General features: G+C 37.6%; 1 long non-coding RNA gene across 1 annotated transcript; it reads left to right on the forward strand.

Annotated features, from left to right (window-relative positions):
- The first annotated feature begins 497 nt into the window (after nucleotides 1-497).
- On the forward strand, nucleotides 498-4035 carry LOC107848060. The gene is made up of 2 exons (XR_001667778.2): nucleotides 498-2471; nucleotides 3629-4035. It is a non-coding gene; the product is annotated as an uncharacterized LOC107848060 (long non-coding RNA).
- Nucleotides 4036-19454: the final 15419 nt, after the last annotated feature.

Below are 19454 nucleotides of genomic sequence, written 5' to 3' on the forward strand. Positions count from 1 at the left end.
ATTATATATGTTAAGAGTATGTGAAGAAGTACCAGTGAAAAGTATGTGAACAAACCTCGATGTACCACAGACCTTATTCAAGATTCTCGACATGCGCAACGCTGTGAAGAAGTTCCTTCAAACAACTATATACTCCTTCAATTGGTCTGTGAAATCATATTTTAATTTAAGACCTGCAGTGACAAGTGGGGGAACATTTCTCAAGTGTATCCCACAAACCGCCCCCTAAGTTGCAAATTTTGAATAAATGAGGCTAATATTTCAGTCCAAAAGTCAGAATCATCAGTTACAAAGTTATTTATGATCAATTTTCTCAACTTGATATTGTCGATTTCAAGACGATGAAATCCCTAAAAGGATCCAATTCCAAACATTCCAAGTTAGGGCAACCAAATAATACCTTTTCTGTTACACCCTACGTCAAATATACGTCCTTGAATGTCAGAGAAACGAGAGCGCTCTAGTTCAAATCAGCAGAAGGGTTCAAGTTGCAGCTACATAAAACCAAATTCCTCAAGGATGTATTGTTATATGCAAATTGAGGAAATTCATAATCAAATGAAAGGAGTAAAGCAAAATCTTCAACATTAGCAATTTTAGTTCAAAATATACCCATAAATAGCCATCTCTAGCAAACCTCTCTGGGTTAGGAAAATTGACAACCAAGAAGAATTTTATGATATCGTGGCAAGACCCCTCTAATAATAAGCTCCCTGTGGGTGGAAGTCACATAATCAACGCCAGTCACGAAATAGCGCGAAATTGGAAAAGATTTCCAAAGAAACCGCCATCGAGTAGATAACATGCAAGTTCTCACAAATTTCTTCGTCACACGACAAACAGAGAATGTGAATTAGAATGACTCAGGCAAATCTCTAAGTCGGTTTTTTTCTTTTTCTGTCGCCACCATCATTTTCTTCTTTTGCACTTCCATGGCTGAACGAAGCTTTGTCTCCTCTTGTTTCAAATTTGATAATTGTGAATTGTATAACGGAAAAGGGCTAAAATTACTCCTGAACAATATCATTTCTTTGTTTTTATGGCTTAAAAATACCCCTTAGTTTTTTTTAGCTCTTAATTATCTCTTATTGACATCTAATTTTTGTTGTCTACGATTGAGCTCAATTCGAGTTTCTTTAATTTTAAATAAAATTACAACATTTATTTTATTCAAATAAGATCTTTCCAAAGTATCTATCTAGGTAATTTTAGTCGTTTTAAGTAGCGATTATATTTTTATATTTGCGTATATGAAATCATATAATTTTACAGAAAATTAAGTTTTAATCAAGGTTATTAGAAATATGGATTCACATGGATAAAATTTTGCTTTAAAATTAATTTATTCCTAAAACAATTATTTTGGAAAATATTTGTTTGATTTTATTAAATCAAGAAGCTCGGGATTGAATTGGTCGTTAATTTGTTTCACATATTATTTCAATTTAGTCAATTTATTAAATTAGAACTTAATTGAAAATCAAATTGATCATAATTACAATACAATTGATCAATTGAATTTTAATTAGGCTAAAATTTTAATATAATTGTCTAAATTTCCATTTTAACTATTTGATAAATGGCCTAAATCCCAAAAATCTCTTAGTTTCTGCCCTCCCCTTTCTGAAAATTACTCCAAACTGCCCCAATTTAGGCCCAAAACAATTTCAGCCCAACAAAACAATAACAACAATTGAGCCCCCATATAATACTAACCAGCCGCCCAAACAGCCCAAAATGGCTAACCCGGCCCATTTACATCACCGTAGCAACAACTCCAACAAACACCCGATAACAACAGCTTCAACCAACCAGTGACAACATCAACGACGTACAAACAACCAACAACGACAAATCCCTGACCCGATAACGACCTTGCAAGACCCAATTCCGTTGAAACCCAACCCGACAACCAACAACGGTAGAAAACCCAGCTTCCCCATTTATCATTTTACCCCTTCGGTACAGCCGTCTGTGGCTAAAAAATCAAGAACTTTTATGTGTTCAGTCCATTGTTCATCATTTCAGGCGAAAAATTAACTCGCCCTTTGACCAAACATCTCTTTTTCTCTCCATTGATTCTTAAGGATGAAGGTCATTAATGGCCTTTGTCTCACTGTGGATGTGAAAATTTTTAAGGATTGGGTTAAATTTCAGATTCGAAGTCCATCTTTTTTTTCAAAAATTCAAAACCTAATTTCTCCCCCAATTTCTCTTATAAATAGACGTTGAGGGATAAGGGAAAAGCGGAGAATTTCGGAAAAAAACTTGGAGGTTCGGGAGGCGCATGCTTCTAACCTCACGCAACCGAAATTCTCTCTCGAGAGTCGATTCCAACGAAAGTTAAAATTCTGACGAGAAATTGAAAAGCCGATGGGTCAAGGTTGAAATTTTGGTGGAAGCAAGTTAAATTTTAGTGGAATTTCGTTCGATCAAAAGCTCGTCATCCCGGTATCGCTGCGCAAAAATAGGTAGTGCTTTTGGTCTTCCCATTATATTTTTGTTCCGTTATTTTTCTTAGGCGATTTGAGAAATAGAGATGAGAAGGTGTGTTGGATTGAAATTATCTGATTTAGCTGTGTCCTATGACTGATGGTTTAATGCTTGTTGAAATTATTGTTTTTTGGGTTAGTCACACTGTCTATTTCAAATGTAAACAACCTTGGCTTCTTGATATATGTGATGGTCTCGAGTTGCACTCCTCTTTCCTTGATGTCTATCTTAGCCAAGTCCTTTATGATGCTTTTATGATGCTTGTAGTAAGTGTTTCATGATAATAACAAAGGATTATTGGCTATATTCCAAGAGTGTACCCCCTTGGCATGGTTATATCATTTGTGGTACTAATGCTAACCCTCATACCATGAGGATTGTGTGCTTGTTTTCTTCTCTCTTTGGTGTTGCTAGATATGAATTTGAGGACAAATTCCATTCAAGATGGAGAGAGAATATTTGACCTTTAATTAATTGAAAGGGCATATTTGATCTTTTAAATATTCACAAGTTCACCAACATTAGTACCAGTTGTTTCACTGTTTGAGTACTCATGTATTACGTTAAACTTGTTCTTTAATGCATGACGAAATTGATAATTTTGGGTTTTAATTTTACAAAGGTATATCCAGTGTCTAGGCATGTTTATTAATGGTTGAGTATTTGTTCACAGATATTTCTCTAAAGATTCAAGAGTTATATGTTCTTATCCTTGTTACTTGCTACTTGAAACTATTTACAGACTCTATTTCACTATATGTATATTATTACTACATTCTGCATATGCTTAAGAGCCTTGGCATTTACTAGCGCAATTGTTTTAGCCATTCCGTCGCATATTAATATTAGAGTCGAATCTATGTGGATTGACTCCATTTGCAAATTAGAGTCGAATCTATGTGGATTGACTCCATTTGCATACCAAGGTCGCTGCTTTGGATTATTGGCACAAGAGTGTGATTGATTCATGATTCCATTCCATATTTCTTGTCATTTACTGATTGTTACAAATATGATGAAGTATAAATGATGATCGTTTGACTGTAGTTATTCTAGTCTATTGAATATTCTACCTTTGTTATCTTGAGCATTCACTAATACTTACTATTTTTGTTGCATATGACACCCCTATTAGTTCAAACGGACTTCCCTCTTGCATATCCATTGAGTCAAACTCCATGCCCAAGTTTCAAAATGAACCAAAAGACAAGTATACAGGCTGGTATATACCTATTTGGTTCATATTAAGAGTGGAAGCAAACATGCTGATTTTTCTACGCTTATACGCAAAGTATACACGATGATGTATAAAAACGCGCAGAAAAATATAGCTGTGATATACAACTAATATACATGTATGGAAATGGACTTAAAGTCCATAAAATTGCAAGCCTAAGGCTGGACAGCTTACTGATGGGCCAAAAGGGGCCCAACCCCAACTTTAATTTTTTATTCTCTTATAAAATGCAACTTATATACTTATATATTTGTATTAGCACTAATTTTAATTAATTAACCTAGTGGTTTATCGCGTTGTTGGCATTTTATTTATCTCAAATTCCTCACTTATTTTATAATCTTTCTCACGTAATTCATCCTATCTAAAAAAATGAATTAAATTGGATTTGTTGGCTTTCTCTTAAATAAGTCTCTAAAGAGGAAAAATAAAAATATATACTTTAGTCAAAAATGACATTTGTTTTGTTCGCATGACTAATGGTCTACTTGGGTTAAAAATATTTTTTCTCCAAATCAAAGAAGTCAATTTTTCTTGTAAATTTTAATTTGTTTTTCATAATTGAAGATGCTTTCAACATGATATTCCCTTAACATTTTTGAAAGGTGTTATTTAGAATCAATTGACCTTTTATACTAAAAAGTAATAATAAATAATTGCATAATTCATTTTTTCGTAAAAAATACAAACTTATTTCCTTCTTAAATCCAAGTGTGCCACCTAGTTTGAATAGGTTTTTCCTTAATTCAAGTAGAAATAATATTTCATAATTTATTCTTGGAAATAATTATGAAATAAGTAGAATTTTCTCAATTAGAATATTCCTCGGCGTTTTCTCAAATTTTAACTTTTCGTGATTAATTATGAATTAAGTAAAATAATTTCTCAAGTGAGGTATTTTGTAATGTTTCTCAAATTGAGCGGATTTCGTAACTTTTTTCTCAAAATTAAGTGGAATAATTGGAGCCTTTTTCCTAATTCAAGTAGACTATTTGAATAAACGAGTGCCAATTTCAAATGTGTGGATAAATAATATTTTTATCAACTATTCTGCAAAGTTAGTCACCCTTTTTTAAGTTGGTCAAAAAAGGATTTTTTGGTGAATCGTTTTTAAACGGACGCTCCTAAGTGCCTTAAAAATCTTGTTAGGACGTTAATTGAATCCTTACTCAATTTCTCTAATTTCAAAGATTTATTTCTGTTTCCGAATCTTTGAAATAACTTTTAAGTCTTCTTGATATTTTCTATCAAAATCAATTAGCGACTCTGTGAATTTCTTAAAATTATTTCGAAATGTTCTCGAATTCTTTTTGAAATGATTTGAAAAGGTCAAAATCATTCTCTTTAAAATAAATTTAAAAAGGGATAAGACAGAGATGGCGACTCCGCTGGGGATGTGACTAGGTTTTAACCAAATGCGAGCTAACTTCTTTGACTAACTATTCGGGTTGTAATATTTAAACTGTTTATCCGCTTATGTGTTTAAATTTTCGCAAAATTTAAATTGTTGCATTTCATAACATACTTCCACATTCGAAATATACAAATTGTTTGGGGTTTCTTGGATGTCCCATCCCCTATTGTTTAATTTCAAATTAACTGTTGGAAATACGACAGTTTATTGACACGTTAGACGTCTGATGGCTGTTCGTATTTTCAAATCCAAGTTGTCTACTTGGGAACCTGGTCAAAGCCCACTAGACACCTAGAAAGAAGTGAAACCAAAATCCTCTTTTAGGCATGAGCCTAGGACGGCCCAACACCCGAGGGGGTATTGACCCCATTAGAAAACCTGTCATGCGTCTATTGGCCACGAGCCAATTATAAACGAATCATGTTTATGTATTGAAAAAATATGTCTGCTTAATTCAGTCAACTATCTTTTGGGGTAGGAGAAGGCTTAGTTTTGTTTCCTTTCGTGTAGGAATGGCTCAACCATATCCCTGCAAAAAATTCAAGATGGTTATGGGACCAGATAACTTTTTGAAAGTATGGTGGACTCATATGAGTGGAAAAGATAAGGAGATTGTTAGTACGCATATCGGGCATCTATCGTCGCTTATAACGATCGCCGCTTGGCCTGAAATGATTCATGTGCTAACAACATTCTGGGATGATGACGACATGGTGTTTTGCTTTGGGGAAGTTGAATTCCCACCATTGAAGTGATGACTTGTTATGAGAGCCTCGACATATATAGGAAAAGAAGGAGTGCACCCAACAAAAACATTCTAGTTCCCTTCGTATGGAACTGTTAGGAGATCAATGACGCCTTTTCAATCAATGATGACACCTAGTTGGGGAAACATGATGGAGATAACATACCTTTTCGTGAGTTGTATCGTTGGTTTGGAAAGTACAACGCTTTTGAGAAGTTAGGATACAAATTCAAATCTGAGTCAGAATGGAGGGAGAAAAGAGCATTTACTTTTGTCGTGGGATTGCTTGGAACTAAGGTGTTTCCACAAGGAGAAAATGGCACCATTTATCCAAAGAGTCATTATGGTGACGCATGCCCTCTTCTATGGAGTAGATTACAAAACCACTAAAGTATTCCATACTTTAGCTCCCAAGATCATTACAGAAATATATAGGGCTTTGGAAATGTGTCAAGGCAAACATCGTTTCTTTTAGGGGTGCAACCTTATCTTGCAATGGTGGATGATGAAACATTTATTAAAAAATTCCAGAGTAGAGTGACCAGACCCTCGGACAAGGGAAGATCTTTTATCATCGCATGACATTTGGCTGTCCTTGCACAGGTTTAAGAGAAACGAATCTTTGGGATTTTGGTTCAAAGTTTTTGGGGAATTGAGAGAGAACAACTTCCAGTGGTCTATCAAATATCTTCGTCCGGGGAAGCACATCACCTGAGGAAATAAATGGCCTTTTTGGTGCTTCCAGGTCTCAGGGGAACTCGTCCTTATAACCCCAGTAGGGTCCTTAGGCAGTTCGAAATCAAGCAGAAAACACCACCAACAATACCTATGGTCAGATTCATCACCGAGTACGAAGAGGGTGAAACCCCACTCAAACAGTACATAGTAGACGAGCGGAGGAGAACAAAGACGAAGAAAGTCTCCTTTCATATCGAGTATAAACATGAGGTTAGTGATACTTATAAAGGTGGTTGAAGAAGAATTTTTTCCGAACATTGGTCCCGGGTCTGAATGTACCTACACAAATCATTGATGTAGAATTAGAACACCAGATCTGGCTACACAGTCTTCAGGACGAATTTTAAAGAAGTGAAATGGCACACCAACAGATACATTCAGAGAATGCCTTAACTATACACCAGTTGAGAGAAGAGTTAAAGCGAGCTAGGCAAGAGGTTGATGATGCAAGATAGTGTTTGCTTGATTTGGATGATCACATGGCTTCTCAAATTGATAGCATAGGGAAGATGACCTGTGAGAATAAAGCACAATTATGCGGGAACCACCTTTTCATCAACAGATATCACATATGGCAAGAGGTGAATAAAGCTAAGAGAGCGAAGGCCAACAAAGAAGCATCTAGGAGTTAGTTTTTATCCCCTGTACGGCACTTTGTTATTTTCATGTCATTTCCTCTTTCCTTAGAGATTATATTCCCTTATGTAACTTTTGTAAACTTTTATGGCTTTCGATATATCTATAGAGATTTTGAGGGGATAATTGATTGGTTTGAAAGACATATATTTCCTTTAAGTTCGCTTGGCCAACCCTTGGCTAAAAAAGGTCACCCAATTAGGACACACTATTTATTATTCTATTATTATGTGATATAAATTGTCTTATATGATATAACTATTTATGTGCTATATGCGTTGTTAAATCAAAAGTAAATTTATTTACTCCTCTACAAAGCCTTAGAAAATTCTTTAGGCAAAAAATATACGGTTACTATGCAAAGTCCGTCAAACATTCCAGGTCCCCAAGTTTCTCAGAAAGTCCTCAACCATTTTTGTTAACTTTCTCTTTAAATGTATTCCTATTCTTTCAGAAAAATTTATCACAGATTCAAGGACCACACAACTGAAAGACGGATAGTGGAGTTAGCCTAAGAAAAGGAAATGCAAAAAACAAAGATCAAGAGACTGATTAGAAGGGTCGATCGGGATGACAAGGAAATTGCTGAAGTCAAGCAGTTGATCATGCAGGAAAAGAAAAGGTTTGAGCAAGCCCCATTTTTAAACATAAGGAAGGACCACTGGGACAAGATCAGAGGAGATGTTGTTTGGCCAACTAGGATTTGGTTGAGAAGTGAAAAGATCATCCTCAGAGCTCACCTCAAAGAATTCTCTCGGTGCCCCCATATCATGACATGCTCAACAGTTTATCAAATCCTAAGAGATATGAGAATCCTCCACCTCGGTCAAACAGAAAAATTTGACTACTTTCTCGAAGATGCTCATAAGAGATGTCATTATCATCTAAATCAATTCGGCCATGCCACTGATGAGTGTTTTTCTCTGAAGTTCAGGATTTGCAACATGATTTGCAATGGCCAAATAAATAATTTATGGGGACCATAAACCATTCTTCATTGCGATCGGGTTGATCCAGACATGCCCTTCACCAATGACGTGCAGATTTATAAATATGACTTCACAAGGTTTGAGGATACTTACTATGAAATCTATTCAAAGCTCATCCATGCCAAGATTTTGGAGCCAGTGGCAAGGAAGCCTAATACAATATCTAAGGCTAGGAAGAAATTCAGAGAGGTTTGTCACTATTATGGAGGGATTGGAGGGTATAACTTGGTGACTTTCCGTGCGTTTAAGATAGATTTGGAAATCCTGGTGGATACAGGAAGGGTTGAGATAGAATTTCCTCCATACCACCCGTAGAAGATCAAGATTCGAACAAGCAAAATAAAGTAGGAATGACCGCATCCATATAAGACTTAGTCATTTAGTTTCATCTTTTCTGTTGTCATTTTCCATTTTATGTTCTTCTAATATAATGAACTATAAGGATATTTCAATGAAATGAAGTTTATCCTTGCCTATTTGAACTACGTATGGCCTGATTTCTCCTTTGTGAGACACGTAAGCAACCTTTCTCTATCATTTAAAATAATTATATCTCATTTTGTCAAGGAAATTCGTATGAGTTCAAAATCAGAAGACTTGGAAAAAATCCTATTAAGACCCATTTATCCATAAATCAATGGACAAAGTCCTGCCCGTTAATTCCTTTTGAGTCAATATCCACCTGTGGATCAATTTACCTAAGATGAAAGCAACTTTATGTCGGATATCTTGTATTATTTATCACTAACTGAATCTAACATATGTTTACTTTATATCGGATATCTTGTAGTATTTATCACTAACTGAATCTAACATATTTGCCTTTGGAATTGTTTTATTAGGTATCAAGTAAGTAGAAATTGATCTATTTGACAAAACTGGCTGAACATCAATATTTCACTAGATTTAAGAAAATTCCTCCCTTGACCATCGCTTAGCCGAAGAGGAAAGAATGACTGGTAGTAGTGATGATAATGCTCTCACCAAAATTCCTGTTAGAGATGGTGTGATAACAACACAAGGTGAGATGACCGCTGAACTAACTAGGAGAATATACGAACTTCAAGAAGAAGTACAACGAGCAAAAAATATGGATAATTTGGCCATTGCTGCTAATACACCAGTCTTGGATAGCCATGCGCTTGCACTCCAATTCCCTCTTCTTACCTCTCCTAACAATGAAAACCAACCAAATGACATACCCTCCACTTTTATACCTAGACCTCCCACTAATCCCACCAATCTGTCGTGCCAAGCCCATACCCCTCCTAGTTACAATGCCAATCGAGAAAATAATCCAAATGCTTACTGCCCTCAAACCTTTACTCCAAATTACCAAAATGCCTTAACTTTCCAAAATACTCGCCCCATTTTCAGTCCCAATGCCAACACTTACCAAAATCCAATTTCCACATACCAAAACTTCGCTTATGCCACTCAAAATCCTTCAATAACCCAATATGTGCCTTCCTCTACCATCCATGTTATCGTAATGCCTACCTCTTAACATACATTTCCCCAAAATCCAGAAATTGACCACTACGAGGAGATAGAGAAGGAGTGTAAGGTGCCCGAAGATAAACATGCTAGGGAGCTACTGCTGATATAGAAAGAGATTGCTAGGATGAAGAAAACACATGGTTCACCTAATGCAACAGGGTTCAATTATGATAACCTTTGCATTCACCCTGATTTGAACTTTCCCAAAGAATTTAAAGTCCCTAAGTTTGAAACATTTAATAGTACTGGAAACCCTACTGCTCATTTAAGAGGATATTATGACCAAATGGTAGTCACCGATAGAAATGAGGCATTGCTGATGAGGCTCTTCAGTCGAAGTGTAACGACCTAAAATCACCTCTTGGGACGTCACACGGTGCTTAAGGCTACAAGTATCCCCAAGCTAACCCTTTGAGCCTATCACTTCTCATAATAGCTTATTCAAGAAGAAATATACAAAACACTGGCAGTGTCATATCAAATGAAAGGGAATACGAAGGTAATGCTCGGTCCAAATGAACACAATATTGGAAATCTCAACACAACCACAGTCTGATAACTAGTCTGACAAAGCCTCTACTACTCCATAAACTCGAGAGCCGTTGGTAAAGGTCCCCAACTAACTCAAACTGAACTGAAAGTAATAACATAAACACTCGAATACTGAAATATCTGAAGATAGGTCCTCAAACCATGAGGATTCACCATTGTAGAAATGTAGATGAAGGTACTCGAGAATCACTGATGAGGCTGGGACTGAGCACCTGAACCTATATTATAAGACAATGTAGCACATAGACGTCTATGTGGATCAGAAATAATATAGACGAGGGAACTCCGTGTAACCTGACTAAATCCCAGATATACAATCTAGCATAATCCTCAGTTGTATAAGATGTATGCATGGGCAAGAAGTACGCGGACTTAGTCAGCCTGTCTACAACAACCCAAATAGAATCATGATGACGACGTGAAGGAGATAACTTGATCACAAAATCCATATTCACCACCTCCCACTTCCAAGTGGGTATACCAAACTCTTGCATCACACCACCAGGTCTTTGGTGCTCTGCCTTAACCTGTTGGCACGTTGCACACTTTGCTACAAACTTAGCTATATCCTTCTTCATACCATTCCACCAATAAATTTCCCGCAAGTCGCAATACATCTTGGTAGTGCCGGGATAAATAGAATACCGCGTGCCATGCACTTCAGCTATAATTCTCTGCCTGAGATCATCAACACATGGAATGCACAATCTACCCTGCAATCTTAACACACCATCTCCTCCTTGGGAGGAAACCTCTACCTTTTGGTCCTTAACTGCCTCCTTCAGTCTGACCAAACTAGGATCTCTATCTTGCTTCTCCTTCACTTCCGAAACTAAAGAGGATTCGAAACTACTTTGTACCAAAGTACTTCCCTCAGCTGAATCAAGCAACCTAACACCCAATCTATCTAGAAAATGCAGATCATGAGCTAACTCTTTCTTACCTTCCTCTGCATGAGCAACACTACCCATAGACAATCTGCTAAGGGCATCCACCACTACATTGGCCTTGCCAGGGTGATACAACACACTTATATCATAGTCTTTTAACAACTCTGACCATCTCCTCTGCCTAAGATTCAACTCCCTCTGAGTAAACACATACTGCAGGCTCCTATGATCAGTAAATACATCAACATGAACACCATAAAGATAGTGTCTCCAGATTTTTAAAGCAAAAACCACAACAGCTAACTCAAGATCATGGGTTGGGTAATTCTTCTCATGCGACTTTAATTGTCTAGCGGCATAGGCTATAACCTTACCTCTTTGCATCAACACACAACCCAAACCAATTTTAGAGGCATCATAATACACCATAAAACTATCTGTACCATCAGGCAAAGTCAACACAGGGGCTGAAGTAAGTCGAGTATTCAACTCCTGAAAACTCGTCTCATAGGAATTTGATCACTGGACCTTAACTTTCTTTTTAGGTCAACCAGGTCATGGGAAATGCAATAGAAGAGAAACCTTCAACAAAACGGCGATATTAGCCCGCTAAACCCAAGAAACTTCTAATGTCAGACGGAGAGATAGGTCTAGGACAATTTCTTATAGCTTCTGTCTTTTGGGGATCAACTCTAATACCTTCGGCTGAAATAATATGACCCAGAAAGGCTACAGACCTTAGCCAAAATTCACACTTACTAAATTTGGCGAACAACTGGTGACCTCTAAGAGTTTGCAAGACAATTCTAAGGTGATCTGTATGGTCATTCTCAGTACGGGAGTACGCAAGGATATCATCTATGAACACTATGACAAACATATCAAGATATTGCTTGAACACTCGATTTATGAGGTTTATAAAAGCTGATGGGGCATTGGTTAGCCCAAAAGACATGACTTGAAACTCAAAGTGACCATAGCGGGTTCAGAAGGCTATCTTTGGAATATCACATTCCCTCACTTTAAGTTGATGATAGCCGGATCTAAGGTTTATCTTGGAGAAATAACTTGCACCTTGCAGCTGATCAACAGGTCATCAATTCTCGGAAGAGGATATTTATTTTTGACTGTGACCTTGTTAAGCTAATGATAGTTAATACACGCATGCAAAGAACCATCTTTCTTCTGCATGAATAGAACAGGTGCGCCCAAGAACAAATATTGGGCTTTATGAACCTTTGTCTAAAAGATCTTTGAGTTTCTCTTTCAAATCCTTAAGATCAACAGGTTCCATACGGTATGGCGGAATAGAAATGGGACGAGTGTCGATAAGAAGGTCAATCCCAAATTCTATATCTCTATCGGGAGGTAACCCTGGGAGATCTTCTTGAAAAATATCTGGAAACTCATTAACAATATCGACTGACTGAATAGTTGGAGCCTCAGACTTAGTGTCTTTGACTCTAACTAGGTGATAGATGCAACCCTTGGATATTAGCTTTTTGACTTTGAGATAGGAGATAAAATGACTCTTGGGAGATACCGAACTCTCGGACCACTCAAAAACTGGCTCATCAAGGAACTAAAACTTAACCACACGGGTACGACAGGCTATAGATGCATAATAAGAACGAAGCCAATCCATACCCAGAATAAGGTTAAAATCTACCATGTCTAATTCTATCAAATCAGTAAGTATGACCCTATGAAGAACAGTAACAGGACAATCTCTATACACTTGTTTAGAAATAACTGACTCCTCTACTAGTTTGGAGACTAGGAAAGACTCAGGAATCTTTTCGGGACTCATTTTAAAATTCACAGCCACAAGTGGGGTCACATAGGAGAGACTTGACCCAGGGTCCAACAACACATAAATATCAAAACAAAAGATGCGGAGCATACCAGTAACAACATCGGGAGATTCCTCCTGCTCCTGACGAGATGGTAAGGCATAGAATCTGTTCTGGCACTGACCGCTAGTAGTGCTAGATGAAACACCCTGAATAGGGGCGGGACGAGGGACAAAAGCTGGTGTACTAGTAGTTTGTGCCTGAGGTCGGGCATCTATGGTCCCTTGCCTAGCATGTGGATAATTTCTAAGTCTGTGGCCCTGCTTGCCACAACCAAAACAAACCCTCAAATCTATGAAACACTCATCGGGATGATCCCTACCATACTTTGCACAAGGAGGATAATGGGGTCTGTTACCAACATTGTTCTGTGACCTAGACATAAAAGACCTACTCCCTTGCTCCTGCCTGCCTCTAAGCGCGGGAGCACTAGCTGATGAAGGAGCTGGAATAGACGAACATCTCTGAAACTTAGGGCGATTTTCTCCATTGAACCTAAGCTGACTCTACTCATGCTGCTCAGATCTAGCCCTCTTGTTACCCTTCACTTTGTCTCTCTCTTTAATCTTATCTACCTCTATCTACTGTGGATGTGTCATCAAACTAGTCATATCCATATCCCTATGCAGCATCGCAATCCTACACTCTTTCAGCACCAAACTAGAAACACCTGTCATAAACTTTCTCATACTAGCTTGGGTGTCAGAAATTAAATCAGGAGCATACTTGGCCAACTGGTTGAACTTTAAGCAGTACTTCTTAAAAACCATGGAGCCCTGCCTCAAGTATATAAACTCCTCAATCTTTTCTTCCCTCATCTCAAACGGAAAGAACTTGTCCAAAAATGCATGTTAGAACACCTGCTAAGTCATAGGAGTAGCATCCTCACCTCTACCCTTCCTCCACGATTCAACCCAGTCATAAGCTATATCGTTCAACCTGTAAGATGCCAACTCAAAACTTTCTTCCTCAGAAACATGCATCACCTGCGTGATTTTTATCACCTCCCCAAGGTACAACTATGGGTCCTCCTGTGCCTTAGACCCATAAAAATCTGGCGGATTCATCCGTATGAAATCATAGATCCTAGAAGCAGCTACATCATCTCCCTGCTGATTTGCAACTGTGGCCTGGTTATTGGCCCGAATATTACCGGTGACCACTTGAGCTAACGCCTGAAAGGCCGCCCGAAACTCAGCATGAGACACAGTCTCATTCAAAGGATTAACAGGTGGGGGTTGCTCATCATCGTTTCCATGGGCATTCACTCTTAAGAGGCATTTTCTTAAATAAGAGAGCACGAATCATTAGATGAGAGGGACAACTATAGGCACTATAGAATCTGAAAGAAAGAAACAACTTTTTTCTAAAACGTCTTGTAGCCTCTTGCTCATAGATGTGGCACGCTACACACCGATAATCAAGACTCCACTCAACGCGGCTTGTCAGACTCCCTAGGACTCCTTTAAAATGTTAGGCTCTGATACCAAGTTTGTAATGATCCAAAATCACCTCCCAGGACGTCACACGGTGCTTAGGGCTACAAGTAGCCCCAAGCTAACCCTTTGAGCCTATCACTTCTCATAATAGCTCGTTCAAGAAGAAATATAAAAAATACTGGCAGTGTCATATCAAATAAAAGGGAATACGAAGGTAATACTGGGTCCAAACGACCATAATACTGGAAATCTCAACCCAACCACAGTCTGATAACTAGTCTGACAAAACCTCTACTACTCCATGAACTCGAGAGCTGTTGGGACAGGTCCCCAACTGACTCAAACTGAAATAAAAGTAATAACATAAACACTCGACTACTGAAATGTCTGAAGATAGGTCCTCGAACCATGAGGACTCACCACTGTAGAAATGTAGATGAAGGTACTCGGGAATCACTGACGAGGCTGGGACTGAGTACCTAAACCTACATTATAAGACAATATAGCACATAGACGTATATGTGGATCAACACTTGGGAATGTACTGAGTATATAGGGGTGTATGCATTTACATAAAACAATATCAATACTCCTTGATCAAATCATATCTGCAAATAGGAATGACTCACATGGCTTGAATAAGTCTAAAATGTAAAACTCATAAATCATGTAGAATGAAGCATGTAACACAAATCTCGTGAGTCATTATAATTTGGCTTTAAAATTTGTGCTCTCCTCTTATTTTCATTACTAATAGGATGAAGAAAGCTTTAAACATTACTTTTAAATCATGCATATGTCTCATGGAGAGTAAAACTTCTTTATTGCTCAAGAACTTATAACTCTTTTGAACTCAAACACTTGGAACTCGGAATCATATGACTTTGGTTTTAAAAACTGATGATCAACTCTTATTAGAAGAGAAAACTACTTCCTTCTTTGGAAAATACTAAAAAGCAATTCGTTCTCTTTAGAAAATATCTCATCTCAAAGCTTTAGGGAAAATATTCAATATTCCAATGGAAAATACTTTAGTTTAGGGAGGTTCTCTTAACCGACATAAACCATACGAGCTACATAGAGTCCAACGTCTTGTCCTCCTAAGAAAGAAACCTCACGTTGGGGAGAGGCGTCACACTCTTTCCAAGGAGTATAACCTCAAACAGTGATCACTTATCTCAGCCTCGAGCCTAATCATCTCGGCCTCAGGCCCAAAATCTCAAACCTATGGTGGCACATAGTTCTGGGGTAAGAAACCATGGTAACTTACCCAAATCGGTGCTAAATACTACTCCTTTTACATTATCTCACTCATCTCATAGAAGTCCACTTTTAAAATAATGTCATGGTTCATAAGAACCCAACAATCAAATCTGTAATCTCATGTGGTAGAGTGGATTTCAAAACTCTATGACCATTAGGTCAAAATATTTCTCAATAATCTTAAAATACTCAAATCATGGGTGATTATAGCACAATAGTTCATAAAATTGCAATTCTCAAGTAGGGCTTAATGACCCATAATTCAATCTCAAGTTAAAACTCATCATAATTCATAATAGATAGCATATAGATTCATAATTCATGTAGAAATCTTGAAGTTACAGTAATTTGTCTCAAAATATCAACATACTCATATACTTCAATTTCTAGAACATTGAAACTCTTAAATTCTCAAGGAGTAACAACATAGGGCATAAACCCAGCTTCAATTTCTTAAGAAAACATGCAAAATCATGCTATTTGAATTTTAATTCATGGAAAACATCAAGATATTGCAATCAATAACAATGGGTGAAAAAACCTAATTCAATATCATATAAATTCTCATAGATTGCAGAAAATTATAGTTTAAATAAGCCTTTGGGCACCAGGGTAAAAGGATTACCCTTGTTCAAAACCCCACATACCTTAGATTATGAAATTGGATGAACAAGCTTGCTTCAAACTCGTCTCCTTACTCTTGAGAGAGGGTTATTTCAACCCTTGAACTAGGGGAACTTAAATCTCAACTCAATTTGTAGAATCTGTGGTGAGTTCTTGGATTTCTTGGAGAAGGGTTTTAGATTTGATCTTGAGGGAGAAACCCTAGCTCTCTTGTGTTTTGGATGATGAATGAAGTCATTTTCTTTGTTTGGAATATATATGGGTGATAAAAGAGTGGAAATACCAAAAAGTACCTTTTAAAAAAATGACTTAAAATACTGAACGGGGGTTGCGACGGTCCGTCGCTAGCCTGACGGTTCGTCGGATCATCCATCGTACGTCGATCGGAAAAAAATATACTGCATCGATGTGACAATCTCAGCGACTGTCTATTGCAAAATCGATGGTCCGTCGGATCATCCATCGCACGTTGGCCAGGATGAGGCCACACTGCCTCAGCGGTGACGGTCACAGTGATGATCCATCGCAAACTCGACGGTCCGTCGGATCGTCTGTCGCACGTTGGCCAGGAAATAGGGTTACTGCCTTGGTTATGACGATCCATCACACACTCGATGGTTCGTCAACCTGTCCGTCGCACTTGGGCGATTCTAACAACTCTCGGTAAAACGACCATAACTTCCCACCCCGATGCCAGATTTGGATAAAATTGGTATCGTTGGAAAGCTAATTCAATTCTCTACACTATAGGAAGTCATTTTCAGGAAAATTCAATAATATTAAAACACTAATCACTTGGAAAGTCTCTTCTCAATCTTTTAGGACCAGAATTACACTTCACTTGACACGCTCAAGGCTCAAACTACAAGGGAACTTTGTGAGGTCTTACACAAAGCCCGAGTGGTGAGGTGTTACAACGGTTTGCTCCATAGAAACTAAAGAAGTTTCCTAAAAGCACTTTAGTCAGTGACTTTTTTGATATATTTGCCTACAATGTAAAGATATTTCCTGATCGCTATTCTTTGAACCACATCAAACAAAAGTCTAATGAATTCTTTCGTGAATATGCCTATCGTTGGTGGAAAGAGGTAGTAAAGGTACGACCTCCAATGACAAAAAAAAGAAATATTATATGTATTTACCTGAGCTTAGGAGGTAGAATTTTATGACAAAATGATATCGACAGTTCGTGCTACCTTTGCTATTTTTGTTAAGATTGGTGAAACAGTTGAAGAAGGACTCAGGACAGGAAAAATCAAAAAGACCTCTGCCCAACATGGATCTTCAGGATTCCCAAAGAGAAAAAGATAAGATGTGTCTTTCGTATCCTCAAGTCCAAACCCAATGACAAAGAAATATTTTGGGTCCAATTCTGGGAAAATGCCATCACCGGCTATGTACCCCCGAGCTTCACAAAATCCACAACCTGTGTTCTATTCCTAACCTAGCCTCTAATTTCCACAACAAAATTTCTTTACCAATCAACTAATTAACCAGCTCCATTGCCAAATTATCAGCCCACTTACCAAGCTCCACTCCCAAATTTCCAAGCTTACTAAAAAGCCCCAGTTAGCCAGAATTAGCATAAAGCCCCTCCCCCTGCTTTCTAAAATCCTCCTCATCCAAATAAAAAAAAGAAAGTCACCAGAAGTTTCACCACTTTGGTTGAAACCAAAACTCAATTTCTTGAAAGGCTAAAGAAAGCAGATCTCATCCAACTTATCCCACTGAAACCGCCAATACCAATTCTTAATTTTTCCATGCCAATAAGCATTGTGCATATCAATCAGGAGGTACTGGACACACAACTGAGGACTGTATTAATTTGAAGATCAAGATTCAAGATTTGATTGATCAAAAGGTGATTTTGCTTTAAACGGTCCCGCCAAATGTTACTCCAAACCCACTCCTAAACTATGAAGGGTAAACCATCAATATGATAAAAATAGATGACGAGTGGGTGGTGGCAAGTCTATAACACTAGCTAGCCTAAAAGAAATAGATAAGATAAAAGATATAGAAAAGGCAGTGGATGCTTTAAGTATTACCGAGAACCCTAAGTTTGTTACATTCATCAAACCTCATCAAGCCTTTGCCTTAGTTCCCACAAGAGAATAATTTATGGTGGAAGCCATTGCTGCATAAAGAATAACTAAATCAAGGAGATGCTACACTACAGATGAGCTTGCAAATGATGCATACAAGAAGAGTGCTCAAAAAGTCTAATCAATAAAGGAAAAGATGAAGAATTTTAGAGAAAAATGCAGTCGAAAGAGTACTCTATTGTGAAACATGAAGAGAATACCCCTGCTCAGATTTCTATTTGGGCATTGCTTATGAGTTCTCAATATCATAAACAAGCTCTCCTGAAAGTCTTTGAAGAAGCCTACATGCTCGTAGGCACCAATACTGAAATTTTGGTGGCTATGATTAGGAGAGTGGTGGGAGCCCATTATATTAGATTTGGTGGAGATGAGTTAATCTTTAAAGGAGTAATTGCATAACAAGGCATTGCATATCACTGTCAAATTCTAAGATAAGATCACTAACAGGGTATTAATTAATAATGGATCGGGTTTGTATATCTGTCCATTATCTATTCTGACTTACTTAAACTATGATATAGGGAAAATGCGTCAGAACACGGTAAGTGTAAGAGCTTTTGATGGGGGTTAGAGAAACACCATTGGGAAGTCAAGTTGCATCTTTAAATAGGGCTTGCAGAGTTCTTAGTTGAGAATCAAGTGATGCACATTTCTACAAGTTACAATCTACTCTTGGGAAGGCCTTAGATTCATGTAGTGGGGGTTGTTTCTTGAACATTACACCAATTGATTAAATTCGTGTGAAAAAATAATGAAGTGGTCGTCCATGGTGAACGAAGCCATCTAAGTCACCCTAATGTTTGCATTTCTATGATTGAATAAATACCAAAAAGAAAGTGACTTTTACACGGTGGATATCATGAATGCAATTGAGAAAGACCTAACTCCTTACAAGACAATGCCTTCGATCTACAAGATTCTAGCCACTGTTATGTTGAAAAACAGTTTTGAGCTCAAACGTGGATTAGGAAAAAAC

The sequence above is a fragment of the Capsicum annuum genome, chromosome 1 (genome assembly GCF_002878395.1).
Source record: "Capsicum annuum cultivar UCD-10X-F1 chromosome 1, UCD10Xv1.1, whole genome shotgun sequence".
Classification (NCBI taxonomy): domain Eukaryota; kingdom Viridiplantae; phylum Streptophyta; class Magnoliopsida; order Solanales; family Solanaceae; genus Capsicum; species Capsicum annuum.